This window comes from Bombyx mori, chromosome 22 (assembly GCF_030269925.1).
Source record: "Bombyx mori chromosome 22, ASM3026992v2".
Taxonomy (NCBI): Eukaryota; Metazoa; Arthropoda; class Insecta; order Lepidoptera; family Bombycidae; genus Bombyx; species Bombyx mori.
In genome coordinates, this window is record NC_085128.1 from 5,476,482 (window position 1) to 5,491,785 (window position 15,304).

Consider the following 15,304-nt stretch of genomic DNA (forward strand, 5'->3'; position numbering starts at 1 on the left):
TTACTAGGCCATCAAACGTATGAAGGAGATAATAAGTTTAATTAATGAGAGTATACACGTTAACTTAAACCATCTGTTATAGGTTGTTGGATGGGAGAAGTTTTTCTTCAAGTGTGAATATAGGTACTCAAAGTTTCATCTATGGAGGGTAGAGGTAAGGAGTACTTTATATAGGGGACAAGTTAAAAAGTTCACCTGTAAACAACAAATTATTGTTGGAAGACTCACCGAGATAGCGCGCTAGTGTAGGGAGTGGAAATTATATTAATATAGCAGTTTTGAACAGACTGAAGTGTGCTGGATTGAAGTTTTTATTTAATTATTGCCCGTGTAGGCAGACAATCATACGGTCCACCTGATGGTGATTGGTTGAGTGGTGGAAATACGACAGTTATAAGTAATTTGTAACTATTAATAATGTTAACTAATGTTTTGCGGGAATGCTAAAAACGGAAGCAATAATAGAACCTTCACACTCTTAGAAGGGTTCTAATTGTAATAAAATATTTAGAAAAAACTATAGGTATGTCATTATGGCAGCCGTTGTCGATATATATTGTATGCGTGAAAATATTTGTTCTAATGATTTTATCCACGAAGAAAAATTGCCAAAACATTTTTAGTAGTACCTACTTACCTCACCCCGTTGTTTAGTATTTACTAAAAAGCGTGTAACTAGTGTTTCAATTAAATCAAAATCAGGCAAAGTCAAAACAATTTGGTAGCAGTCTAAGTCTAATTAAAAAAAAAACATTTAAGTAGTACCTATCAGTCTAAATTTTGAGGTTCACTGATTATGCTCATATCTTTAATTAGTACCTAAGCAAACACAACTTATATTAATTGTACCTATTTCTATCATACATCATTCTTAAGTTAAAGATAGATTATCCAATAATTTCATACTTGCTTGCAATGTTTACTGTATGTCTATTTGTGATAAACACTAAAACATTGAGATTCAGAACCTTAATAAGGTTTCTGTGATTTTCGAGATACTACTACAACTAAGCTTTTGTCTCGCTTTTTATAAATCAACATTTACAACCGTCTCGCTGACCTGGTTAAATGATTAATGAACTCATATATGTAAGCTTGAGGGTAGACATTATCTTGTTGAACACCAAGTAAAACGATGTCACTTTTTGATTCCTGATTTAATCAACAACATGTTATCTTAACAATTCACTTTAACACTTGTCCAACTTTAACCAGTACGTACAACAGTCACTGAATCACACAACGTAACAAGGATATAGTAAGTGCACCAGGCAAGCGCAGTCCAACGAATGTTTTTTCGCAAGGCACGCACCGCCTTTTTATACTAGCCGGCGCAGCTGGCTTATGAGTCACTTCTGTTGCACGAGTGGAACGACACGGCCGGCGCACCCGGCTTGTGTGAGTCACGCCTGTTGCACGTGATGTTTATTAGAAATATTGTTAACGCCGTCACGGCCATACTGACATGCGCTCGTCCTCGTGCGCCTTTTTATGGTTGTTCTGTAGACAATAAGCGTATTCGTTCATCCTGACATTAACGGATGCAACTTAAAACGTGGTCTATGATATTAACAATCTAATACGGTTCGGTTCGCATAATTCTTCAGAAAATCCTATACTGGCTATAAATACTGACTGCTTACATACCTGGGCCAGTTCATTTAAATCTCTTCAGGTATGTAAGTATGTCCCTTTTAACTTAAATCGGAATTGTTATCCCTTCAGTTTTTCGAACTGGACCGGATAATGCTAGACCGGATCGCAATCCCTGTAGCTAATTGTTGTGGCTAGTCCGGATGAAAATCCCTATAGCCAAGCCATTGGACCGGACAGACCCTTCAATGACTTCACACATTTTTTTTTCTTTTTTTTTTTTTTTCTTTTTTTTTTTTTTTTGCTAGTCCGGATTAACATCCCTTTAGCCAAGTCATTGGACCGGATACACCCTTCAATGACTTACAATTTCTTTTTTTTTTCTCTTTTTTTTTTTTTTTTTTGCTAGTCCGGATTAACATCTCTCTAGCCACATACAATTCTCTTTTTTTTTTTTTTTAATCTGCGTGTACGGTAGCGTTTGTTAAAACATCTCTTAAACCAGAACATTTATACGGAATTTCTTCAGAAATAGTGCGAGACCGACCATCGTTTTCTACATTTCCAACACCTGCACCTGAGGTGCCTGAGCTTACAGACATTGTATCACTACCCACAGACTATGTTTGCTGTATCGCTATTTGCGGACAAAAATGTCGCTTCTATTGTCAGTGATAGAGTCGTCATCATTAAGATCAGTTTCATGAACAAGATTAATTAACCCATCTGTGTACGCCGTCACGTCATCGTCACTATAATTTTTAGAAATTTCTAGTAGGCCTGACGAGCCTCGAGGTATTTCACGTAAGTTTTCATGGGGAAATTTGTACACTCTATTAGAACTATTTACATGTCTCAATTTATACCTATCGTTTTCCAAAACTGCAGTAATGTTGAAGGGACCTTTACATTTTCGGTCAACTTACGAAAACAAAATCCCCAGCGGAAAAGAGTTTGACTTTAGCTTTGCCTCGACTAAACCAAGCTTCTGTTTGTGCCCTTTTTTTATGTTTTCGCCGGTCTTCGACCGTGCTAAATCAAGATCTAATCTAGAGGGATTATCACTCTGTTGAAACTTTAAGATATTTCAAGTGAACTACCCTGAACGGCAAACGTCTATTCTATTGGAGTAAACCCTGTTACTCGACAACGTGCACTATTAAGGACGAGTTGAATATCCCCTAAGTGCTCTTGCCATCATGATTGGTCTAGGTTACTTTCAGATCAAAGAGTGACTTGTTCATGAAACCGCTTACCATTGAATAAATTACTATGACTTTGTTTTATAAGACTACATTCTGACCCTGAATGGAACATAAAGGGGAAGCCAAAACCACTTATCTGTAACACACTGAAGCTCTGGAACACACGTTGACGTCTCTGGTTGGACCTGCCACAGCACCTGGAGCAGTGTTGTTTTTCTTCTTGTAGCGCATGGAACACCCAGAAGCTACATGGCTCGCATCACCGCACACGTAACAGCAGACTTGCAGGCGAGAGCCGGGCGCCCACGGATGAGGAGGTTGTTCAGGTTTTGCAGGCTGTATTTTTGTGAGGCAAGTAGTAGCTCGAGCCTTAAGCGAATGTGTGAGAGTCAAAATTAAATCGACACCATCCAATACTTCAACTACTTTAAACGGCCCTTTAAACTTCGTATCTAATTTCGTTTGATTATGCTCTTCGTATTAATGTGTGGGCGAGCTCACAGCCCACCTTGTGTTAAGTGGTTACTGGAATCCATAGACATCCACAGCGTAAACGCACCACACACCTTGAGATAGAAGTCCTAAGGTCTCAGTCTAGTTACAACCGCTGCCCCACCCTTCAAACCGAAATACACCACTGCTTCACGGCAGAAATAGGCAGGGTGATGGTACCCGTGCGGTCGATGGCACTATACGGAGCACCCGTCTGGTGCCACGTCCTTACCCACGAGAACGTCGCCGCGCTGCGACGCCGGCAGCGCGCGATCGCAGTTATTCAATGATACCTCACAGTCTCCTACGAGGCGGCGCGCCCTAGCGCAAGTGCAGCCGGAGCGCGGGGGCTCCAATATCGGCAGTCCGTGCTGGAGGCGTGGTCTCGTCGTTTGGCGGACTCGTCAGCCGGCCTCCGTACCGTCGAGGCGATCTGCCCGGTTCTCGCGGACTGGGTGGGCCGCGACCGCGGAAGTCTCACCTCCGGCTACCTGTGCAGACTCACAAGACATTTTACCACCATGCAAACTTCTTACCGCAACAAATCTTACCAGCCACCACGCAAACTACAATTTTACGGGTTCCACCTCTCTTACACGATGTTACTCCCACACTGAGGAAGCCAACCGCGAACACTTGTCAAGCACGCACAAGCACGCACTTCACCGGAAAAACCTGCATCCGCCAGCCGGAACCCGAACATCGCCGCATCGCCAGACACGAACGCACCGGACGTCTTATCTTACAGGTCACGACGACTTCAGATGTGTCAATTTTTCTTCCCCACGGAAACTTGCTTGCTTTCTTGTTTGCTTGCTTGCTGGAGCCCGAAGTCATCGAACGTGTAGTGTTATTGGTATTGAATCGAGTAGATTCTAAAATTTCAGCGACAATTCACAGTCTCATGTCCTGGTTTACTGTACTAGTGCCATGTAACTCTAGCAGTAGTCATTGGCTTAAAAACGATTCGTGTCGGAACTACCCACTCGTCATGACAGATCCATTATTGCGATCGAAGTTTCACTTGAGATTTGCACTTGCCTTAATTTCTTGCAATAGCTTGTTACGTGTTGTATTTCCGTTAGTAAATGCCATGTGATGAAGTCGACAGTCAAACTGGGCAACATGAGCCAGAACGTAAGATGTGACGATTTCTTCGTGGCTCAGATCTTCCATCGAGGTAACAGAGACGTTATTACACGACTTACGTATGCTGCATTCACGCTCTTGTGGCGTACCACTACTAGTATTCTGATCTGCATCATGTTTTTTTTGCTGTACTTCGAACATGTTCAAACACGTCACGCCAGTGAGAGTAGGGTCCTGATCCCACTTCTGATGTAAGCTTGAGGGTAGACATTATCTTGTTGAACACCAAGTAAAACGATGTCACTTTTTGATTCCTGATTTAATCAACAACATGTTATCTTAACAATTCACTTTAACACTTGTCCAACTTTAACCAGTACGTACAACAGTCACTGAATCACACAACGTAACAAGGATATAGTAAGTGCACCAGGCAAGCGCAGTCCAACGAATGTTTTTTCGCATTTTTTTTTTTTTTTTTTTTTTCCCTACCTATGCTGATAGCCTTGAGAGGCTATTTCAGCTTCACCCTAACGTTAGTAGGTGAGCTCGCGGGGCTCAACCGGAGATTTGCTAACACTGACCCTAGCAAGAGCAGTGTTTCGCAGAATCTACCACCGGATCGGAAACGCGACCCACTGAGAAGATCCGGCGAGAAACTCAGTGGGCTGTGTCTATGGGTTAGTTCGCTCGTCGAGCCCTTCGTCGCAAGCGACGGGTTCGACGAGGACGGTGACCGGTGCTTGTGGTGCCTAAAAGCACCGTTAATGGATCAGGAGGATCCGTAATGACGTGCTTTGGGCGACGTCGACGGTTTACCATTCGGTCTACTGGGTCGGGTATGTAATTTCCAGCGGCTACGATGAGAGGGTTCTCATGTCGTGCCGCCTTCTCAAAATGGCGCAGCGATGCCGACTGTAGATACTTACTAAAAGAGTCGAGCTCCAGGTCGTCGTGGAGATCCACATTCCTAAGGAACCAAGGCGCTCCGACGGCTATCCTGCAGAATCGTGATTGAATAACCTGAAGGGATTTCAAGTTGGTGCGGGCTGCGTGAGCGAACACTACGCTTGCATACGTCATGACGGGGCGTATACAAGTTTTGTAGAGAGTTACCTTATTACGGAGGGACAGTTTGCTTCGACTACAAAGCATTGGATAGAGTCGTCCTAGAATAAACGCGGCGCGGTCGCGTACCGTTTTTATATGGGGACGGAATGTCATCCCTCTGTCGAGGGTGACGCCTAGATATTTGACCTTCGAGACCCACGGAATGGGCTGGCCAAAGAGAGTGATGGGACTAACGGCGGAGGTGTTTGCGCGCCTACTACGGAGTGGGATGCTCGAAGTGATGTTCGGAGGGCGACCCCTTTTGAAGAGCACCGCTGCGCTTTTCGTGGGGTTGATGTCTATTCGCCACTTCCGGAACCACTGTCCCAGGGTGGCTACTGCGATCTGGAGTCGCCGATGAAGCAGCGACATCTTCCTACACGAGTAGTAGATAGCCGTGTCATCGGCGAAGAGCGCTAGATGGGTCTCCGGAGACCGGGGTATATCATTGATATACAAACTAAATAATAACGGGGAGAGCGCGGAGCCTTGCGGGACTCCGGCGGTCAGTTGACGGGGACGGGAACGAGTTCCCTCTACTCGATATCGAAACGAACGGTTCGACAAGAAGTCTCGTATGATGAGCACGAGTCTGTCTGGCACTCCCATGTTGTACAGTTTATAAATTAAACCGTTGTGCCAGACTTTGTCGAACGCCTTCGCGATGTCGAAGAAGAGGGCGCCGGTCGGGATTTGTTTACGCCTATTTAGTCCTATCAGAATGTGCTCCGTGAGGCGGTGCACTTGTTGTACGCACGAGTGTTTTGAGCGGAATCCGAACTGTTCGTCTATGAGAATTTTGTTCGCGGTAACAAAATCCCAGAGGCGTTTCCTAAGGAGCCGTTCGTAAATTTTTCCTATCGTCGAGAGGAGACTAATCGGACGGTAACTAGAAGTTTCGTTTGTCGGTTTGCCCGGTTTATGTATACCGATAACGTCCGCTTCTTTCCACACCGCGGGAAAGATGCAGTGCGTCATAGCGGCATTTAAAATTGTAGCCAACATTGCTATCAGTTGGACTGGCAAGAGTTTAAGCGCGCGGTTGTGGATGCCGTCGGAGCCGGGTGCCTTCCTAGGTTGTAGGTTGTGGATCGCGTCTCTAACTTCGTCAGTGGTAATGGGGGGTAACGCGTCCGAGGGCGGCAGGGAAGCTCTGCGCTCGACCTCCCTGTCGACTAACTCGGTGTGTTCGGGGGCCGCGTGTTGAGTGCTGGTGGTGCATTGCTCTTGCAGTGCATCGGCCAGCAGCTCAGCCTTGTCATTTTTTTCGCAAGGCACGCACCGCCTTTTTATACTAGCCGGCGCAGCTGGCTTATGAGTCACTTCTGTTGCACGAGTGGAACGACACGGCCGGCGCACCCGGCTTGTGTGAGTCACGCCTGTTGCACGTGATGTTTATTAGAAATATTGTTAACGCCGTCATATATATCAAAACTAGAATGCACCCTATCAGAAGAGGTGAAGTCTCAACTTTATTTAACTGCCCCATCCTTCTATGTAGAATTATAAAAGAATAGTGATACTTAATTTTACTGACCCACAATACGCCTTACCAATAGATTTTAACTAATTTTAGTAGATAAGATTTAATTTAGTGTTTACAAAAGACTAAATGAATATCCCAATGAATCAATTGACCCCTAAAAAAATTGAAAGTGTGCCTTCGCCCACGGCACGAGTATCGGCAGCGCTACGTCATACAAAATCGATTATTGTATTTACATGAAGAATTTCTATATAATAAGCGCTCTTAGCACTATAATTGAAGGTAATCACATCGGACATTTGACCACGCCCTTAGTGGATACATACGGGACATGCTTAGTTGAAACTAGTCTCAAGATTTTTTCGTCTTTGAGTCTAGTATAAGACTGTCTTATTGAGGAAATTCCCTTTTTCATAACTGTTTGGGCATGTCGGATCTGATTGATCAATAGTGCTTCATCAAATTGCTCGATATAACATGGTCCTGTTTGCACGAAAATCTTTTTAGTTTTTCAAATACTTTTTGGTTTAACAAGGCATTGTACTTGAAGTACTCTTGCTCGTCATTATCAACGCCAAAGTCATAGCCATCTAGATACTGTCTTGTTTCAAGCCTGATTTAAAAAATGTAATAAAGTGTCATAGTGTTTAGAAATGCCGAAGATAGGCTCTGTTACAGGGCATAATTGTACCTTTTATTTATTTATTTATTTAATGTATTGCATTACTTTTTTTTTTGGTGTACAACAAAGAATACTCTCTCTCTCATAATTGTACATGGTAAAAATATCACGCCGCTATCCACAAATGCCGTGGTTTCACGTAGTACAAATGAACTTTGCCCCGACGACGATAATACGATACTAAATACCTTTCTCTTTCTCATTAGTTCCTCGTAAATATGACTATCTAAAACTTGCCTATATATTTACATCCAGCTCACTGAAATAACTTGTATGAAATCTCGCAGTCGGAAACCAAGGCACATCTTATATCACAATATCTAATAACGTCTTGAGACATGTTTTGCAGACGAACGTGACGCTTACGAAACTGATAATTTCTCATTGTTCCACCCACTTCGATGCCCTTAATGGATGCAGTGAATATGTTTGACAAAATTTGACGCCATAATGAGAGGGAAGCGCCCCGTAGCGTAGTGAGCGACCTTAAAATAAAGTGAATTGCAAATACTTCACAAGATATGTTTGCCTTTGCTAGTTACTTGCGAAATTGGGTACCGATGCACAGGAGCTCACAACGGTTCATCAGATTTGAATTTTTTTGCGGATGACCATATCGAAGAGGTGAAAAGCTATTTCATTTAAATGACATTTTTGCAACGTTATAGTAAAGCCATTTAATTGCAAAACTTGCAAAAAATATTGTACCAAAAAAAAAATTCTTCATCTATTATAATGGGGTAAACTTAAATGAAGTTCAATTATAAACATCGAATTGTTGATGCTGATACCAAATAAAACGGACCTTTAATTACAAATTATATTAATGTCGCGCTTTAAGCGAAATGTCCCTTAAATCAAATGGCCATTCGCTCCTCGGTATGTACTATAAATGGTCCAAAGACTTAAGAAATTAATTTATTAATCATATGCAATTGCATCGGCATAACTATCATTGAAACCGGAAAACATGAATACCCAACAACGCAAACACGCAGCATGTTGTACCTAGTAGATAATTGGCAAATTTATAAAACATTGGACGAACGCATATATTATGTAACCTAACCCCAACATTGACCCACCACATTACAACACCAGTCATCGTCCTATCATATAAATCACTTCATTAACAAAAAATTTATAAACGTTAATATAATAAGTGAGTAGTTTATATTATTAAAGATATCTAGCAAAACCTTGTTAAGGTGTTAAATTTAAAAACTAAAACTTCAATTGCGTTCGAAAAATACACTTAGGTAATGAAAATCTATGTTTATTCTGCATAATAAATCATGGATAATGAAACAAATGTATCTTCAGGTCGTACGGCGCTGTTTGGAGGCGTCACGCGATCCTTTAATATCGCAAACGAAAAATAGCATTCATTAATTCTCTTCATTAGCGAGCACCGACAGAATCTTTAAATGTACATACCTTCGCCTTAAACGTCGATTAAGACTTTATTTCATAATTAATCTCCGAGTATTTAACAAATCGCAAGTCTCGACTCGCAACGGTGCGTTCGCTACACAATTAAGTGATCTGTGCGTCGGCGACACGGCTCCCGCATTCCTCCTTAAAATTCTCTATCTTCGGAAACTAATTAAAAATTCGCCTCGCCCGCGCCGCCCGGTGTTCAATCGGGACGATATAACTTCATTTAAAAACGAGCAATCTTGTCGAAGATAAGGGCTGGTGAGAAAACAACAAAGAGCAGAGCTCGCCACACGCGGCAACGACGCGACGCAATAAAAAGACAAACCAAAGAAAGAACTCCAAACTTTTAAATGGAACGCGAGAGAATTTACCACGTTAACTATGTCGATACTGGGAAGGACGCGACATCGGTAAGTCACGTCATCAAATAAATGATGCAGAGTCTCAAATAAATATATAAATATTGTGTAAATAAAGAAAATAATACGACGAGGACCCGAAATGCTTTAAATATTCAAATGAAGCGAGACGAGGTGAAATACGAAGGTGCGCTCGCTCGAGTTGAGCCCAATTAAATCGGTGCCACTGAGGTAGAAATTAAAAACAAAAGGAGGATGACGGGGGTCCGGCGCGCATTTTTCTCATGAGTATTATTAGCGCGATGTCAACCAACAAAAAACTGAACTTAGAGGGATGTCGTGGCCGCGATCATTATCGATAACATCCCGCGTTTTGTATTGTTTTGATAAGTGTGATGCTGCCGGGGCACGATGGCTTGTTGACGTTTAACATTCACCATACACAGGTGATTGATAAGGGGCCACGCGAACCAATTACGGCATTCTTTCCGAGCTGCATTCGTGTGGAGTTTCGTTGCATTAAAATTATGCGTCAATCACCAGCTGACAAGTGCTCACGTACTTAGAATAAATGGGAGAAAAACAAAACCTCAAACAGCATCGAACGCGGTCATTAGTCATCGTGAGGCCTGGTGAGAACAGATTTAATATTTGCCTATAAATCAATTACGGCCGTGTGGGGAGTCGCTTACTATTTAACGCTCCATTATTGAACTCCTTTCTTAAACACAATGATAAATTAGGATCACTTTTAACGCCTCGTTACAACGTCAGACAAGTTCCATAGACTTTTATATTGTTTTTAAATAATCAATTCAGTGGAAAATCAAATTTAGAATTAAGTAAGAATCAATAAATTCAAACATTTTTGGTGACGTGAAACCATCGGCAATTTTGTAACTTAATCGACCTGTTTACAAAAAGTTAACCAATAATTTATATATTTACGGAACGTTATTATATATATACATATATGTATACACACAAATTGCTTTTATTGAAAAGTAATAAATACCACATACGATATAAGGTTTTTTTTTAATGAAGCCGGAAAGATACGTTGCTGGGTCGAGCTTCCCTGCAGGGGTCCGTCCAGGCTCTACCAGCGCTCATCACTATTCAATAAGCTGTATTTATTGAAATTACATAATTTGTGTGTGAATAATGACGACTGTGATGTATCTTCGTGGGCGATGCTAGTGACTTAAACCCGATTAACTTTTGACTGTAGAACGATATTAATAAACTGTCTATTGGACAATCGTTTATAGACATGGAAATGGTACGGGATGTTTTCGTATTCAACGCTGGCCTGTTTGAATGTTATTGTGTTTTGTTTGATCTTTATAAAAATTTAAGATGTGTTTTTATACAAAGGCTTCCTTGTTGAAAAAGGAATGAGGAAAATAAATTATAATAGTTCAAGTTGTTATTCAATTTACTGCCGATGATTGAAGTAACTAATAAAGAGTATTTATAAAAACGAACTTCGGCCACATCGCTCGTAGAGGCCCCGATAACTTAGAGAAACTGATGGTAGTTGGTCAGGTTGACGGGAGAAGATAACGCGGATGCTCACCTACCGGCTGGTCTGGTGTGGTTAAGACGCTCACCGGCCTGCCAATAATCGAGGCTATAAAGACTGCCGAGGACAGGAAGACGTGGGGAAGCATTGTGCATCCAGTGGTCCACATCTCAGATTAGACACGACATTCAGCAATGAAGAGACCGACTTAGAAGAAGAAGAAGAAGACAAAAACGAACCCAATTTTTTTTAGCTCAGATAGACTATTTCACGTCCCACGTTATGCTATGCGGTTACCGGTTGGGTTAAAAAACAGCTATATACCTACCTATAACCATTATGAACTGCTCTACGAGATATTTGAATGATTACCGGATCTCATAAATACTACAACGTTAATGCCGATAACGATCGCTAAAATTCGTAAATGGACAATAAACAACAACAAAAAAATAGATTAGTAAAGCGCTAGAGAACCTACACACTCAGATGTTTCGTTTTTGTCAATTTATGTACGTACAGATTATGGAGGGTAGATGTAAAGAGGATCGTCTAGTAGGTAGGTATAGGGGACAAGTTGGAAATATGTCTGGGTTGAAAAATTTAAAATTTTTCGTGACTTGTGTAGTTAAAAAATATTTCGGTATTTAAAATATTTCCAATTAAAATCTTTCTATTGATAATCTTTCTTTGTAATTTAGTATCATATATTAATGGTACCTACTTAATTAAATGTTCACGATTGACTTCCACGGTGAAGGAATATCATCGTGTAATAAAATCAAACCCGCAAAATTATAATTTGCGTAATCACTGGTAGTCTCTTGTGAGTCCGCACGGGTAGGTACCACCACCCTGCCTATCTCTGCCGTGAAGCAGGAATGCATTGTTTGAAGGGTGGGGCAGCCGTTGTAACTATACCGAAACCTTAGAACTTATCTTGCGGCGGACACTTTTTAATATTTTAAGCTGGACCTCCTTACTTCTAGCCTCCACTATACCGCACCGTAATACAAATGAAGTAACATAAATACATATATTTATCTCGGTCTTGAAACCCGGCTAGTGTGACAAAATTCAATACAGTCCGGATTGACCTTCTCCTTATCAGCCCATAGACGTCCACTGGTGGACATAGGCCTCGCCCAAGCCTCGCCACAAAGACCGGTCCTGCGCTGCCTGCATCCAGCGGATCCCCGCGAACCCCGATTGATCGTCGGTCCATCTTGTGGGAGGCCTATCCACGCTACGTCTTCCGGTACGCGGTCGCCACTCAAGAACTTTCTGGCCCCAACGGCCATCCGTTCTACGAGCAATGTGCCCTGCCCACTGCCACTTCAATGTCGCAATCCTTTGGGCTATGTCGTTTACCGTGGTTTTCCTGCGAATCTCCGCATTTCTGATTTGATCTCGCAGGGAAACTCCGAGCATAGTCCTTTCCAATGCTCTTTGGGTGATCTCGAGCCTTCTCATAAGACCCATTGTGAGCGACCACGTCTCGGTGCCATATGTCATCGCTGGCAACACACACTGGTCAAAGACTTTCGCCTTAAAACACTGTGGTATTTGTGCTGAGATTTTACGTATTTGATTGATTTGACCTTATATGGACTAAATAAAAATACATAAATATATTATGTATATCGGCGCAGTACTGCTATTTATTTAACTAAGAATGGTAATAATTTACTGTACTGATTCCGTAATGTTAAAATGATTAATTAAGTGTTATAAGTCCAACGCATGTATTCAGAAAATTCTTGAAGAAACAACCCCCACTGTTCTACTATAAATAAATACCAATGGCTATTGTCACGCAACACGTGTACGGAGCCATCAGATCCAATAACCCTTGCATTAGACGCCTTCAGCTCTAACACTAGGGGCAGCCTTAGGGACCTCGGTAACCGTACTCGTCGAGCTCGGCAAAGAGTTCGACGTGCAACCTAACCTAAGCATCAGCCCGCTGAGTTTCACGCTGGACCTTTTCAGCGGGTCGCGATTCCGATCCGGTAGTAGATTCATTCGCGAAGCAGCTACTCTTGATAAAACAATATTGAGTTGTTAGATCTCCTGTGGAGGTGCTCGGATAGCTGTTAGCAAATACCACCCCTTCTAGCTAGGCCTTGCTCTTCCACCTGTCCTGGTGAAACTGGAAAGGCCTCGCGGTCACCAGTAATCCCTCAATTATAAAATAAAGTGCCACACATTCCGGCTCCAGCAGCCGAACAGTGTGAAGGTCTTTGTTGTTATTGTAGTAAAGTTGAAATTCAATAATAGGAATTGTTTGGAAAAGTTAGTTTTATTTACTGTCACTGTGGAAGGAAATCATAATAATGAAGAGAATCAAGTCAGCCAAGCTGATGTCATCATTTTTAAAATCAACATGGCTCCAGATTCTCCGTCATATATATAGTATAAAAACAACAACAAAAAAAACACTCTTAAATAGCAAACCGAACGGACAATTAATTTCCTCATTTTTATGCAGTTGAATATTAGAGCGAAATTGTATTGTCATCGAACCTTGATGCGTATGCAAATTTTCAAGTTAATCAAGCGGCTTGAAGTCGATGAAAATTACGTTCAAAAATTTCGTACAGACATACAAACAAACAGACAAGCCAAACTAATAAAAACGTTTAAAAAAAAAACAAATATTAACTTATGCTTTTATTAGCTTCAAACGTATGTATGTATGTTTGTAACGGAATTTTGAACATGTTTTTGACCCCCTTCAAAACATCGGATTAACTTGAAATTTGGTATACTTATTAAGGACCGATAACAATTCAATATCAAAAAAATTAAAAAATTATAATAGTTTAAAAAAACTAACAGAATACGCTTTTATATAAAATTCAACTAAAAAATAGAAAATAAATTTGAATTAAAAATAGTGTAAGAAAAAGTAATGTAAGAAAAAATTATGTTATTGTAAAAAAAGCGTGGGGTGCTTTTCAGGATATTATCTAAATACCCTTCTACTCATATCTGTTCAAAAAATATTTATAACTACTGATACCATGCACCCCACGCTTTTTATACTAAACATCTAGTGTATTCGTTTGTGGCCATTTCAAAAACGTTTACCTTATACCGTATAACTATGATTTGATTATACAACAAATGGCTGCAGCATCATATTAACAACTTCAACCACAAGATTCTATGTTGTAAGAAACTGCAAAACACACACGATCACAAAATACATGCATTACCGCTTATGAATAAAACATAAACTCTTATATCCGAGTATTGCGGATCTGTAGTAGACAAACAGTAAAACAGGATAACATTAAAAGTGACTTTTCGTTTAAAAAAAACATTTAAAATTTAATTATCTGATGGATTTTTGTTTTGCAATACACCATAAAACATTATAATCGCCAAGGCTTAATGTATTCCTTTGTAATAAAATCTAATGGCTTAAACGTAATTTAATAGTGGCGTGGAATTTAAGAATATTAGTTAGTAATCTTTGAATTATTTTTTTAGCATTGACAGGTGAACGAACTCACCAACCTCACGGTGCTGAGATAATGGAGTCTATGGGCTATCTGTCCTTGAGATGTGAGGCCTAATGAAGGGGACTAATGAGGACTTATTAAAAATAAGTCTGAATGGTATAATACAATGAACGTTTCATCCATCAGACCGTAACACGTGACAGCTTTCCAGCAATAAATTCACACCACACTCACTGATAGAGTAATTTCAATAATTACTTTTTTTTTCCATTTGACTTTTATGACGCGACGTTCATTCCTTCATAGTGGAGTAAGTAATTCATGAGTCAAGTACTCCAACAAATAAATCGGTACAGAATTAGAATATCGCTAACATACTATACCGGATCTCTTAAACATTAGATTACGACGACTTTTGACATTTAAAAAGCAATCAAACTTGACCCTACGACTATACTATTTGACCCACTTTATGGTATGCGATCACTCCTTTTAATGGGATATAACTTAACTCATGGCTTAAGATTGGCCATAACCACTTAGCATCAGATCGATCGTGAGCTCGTCCAGCTATCTACAGCCAAAATTAAAAAAATCTGTTTCATATGACTTTAAAAACCTAGCATGACCTTGTCACAAAACAATAAATAAGCACTGTGATTTAAAAAAATCTAAACCTTTTTGACCGATAAAACGTTTTAAATTCCCGTAACACATAAGCATAGTAATGTAGAAAGCTGGATGATACGTACAAACGATGCGCCCGCGCACCGCCGCGCCGAGAAACATTTACGATTTCTCAGAACAAGATACAGAGGTAACACGGAACACGACATCACTGAAAACGGTAAAA

The 15,304-nt window shown here is 40.7% G+C and overlaps 1 long non-coding RNA gene across 1 annotated transcript; it reads right to left on the minus strand.

The window, feature by feature from the left end:
* Nucleotides 1-1,962: 1,962 nt before the first annotated feature.
* On the minus strand, nt 1,963-4,828 carry LOC134200955 (uncharacterized). Its single transcript, XR_009976088.1, has 2 exons — nt 3,584-4,828; nt 1,963-2,995 (listed from the first exon to the last, which is right to left on the minus strand). It is a non-coding gene; the product is annotated as an uncharacterized LOC134200955 (long non-coding RNA).
* Between the last annotated feature and the right edge of the window lie 10,476 nt (nt 4,829-15,304).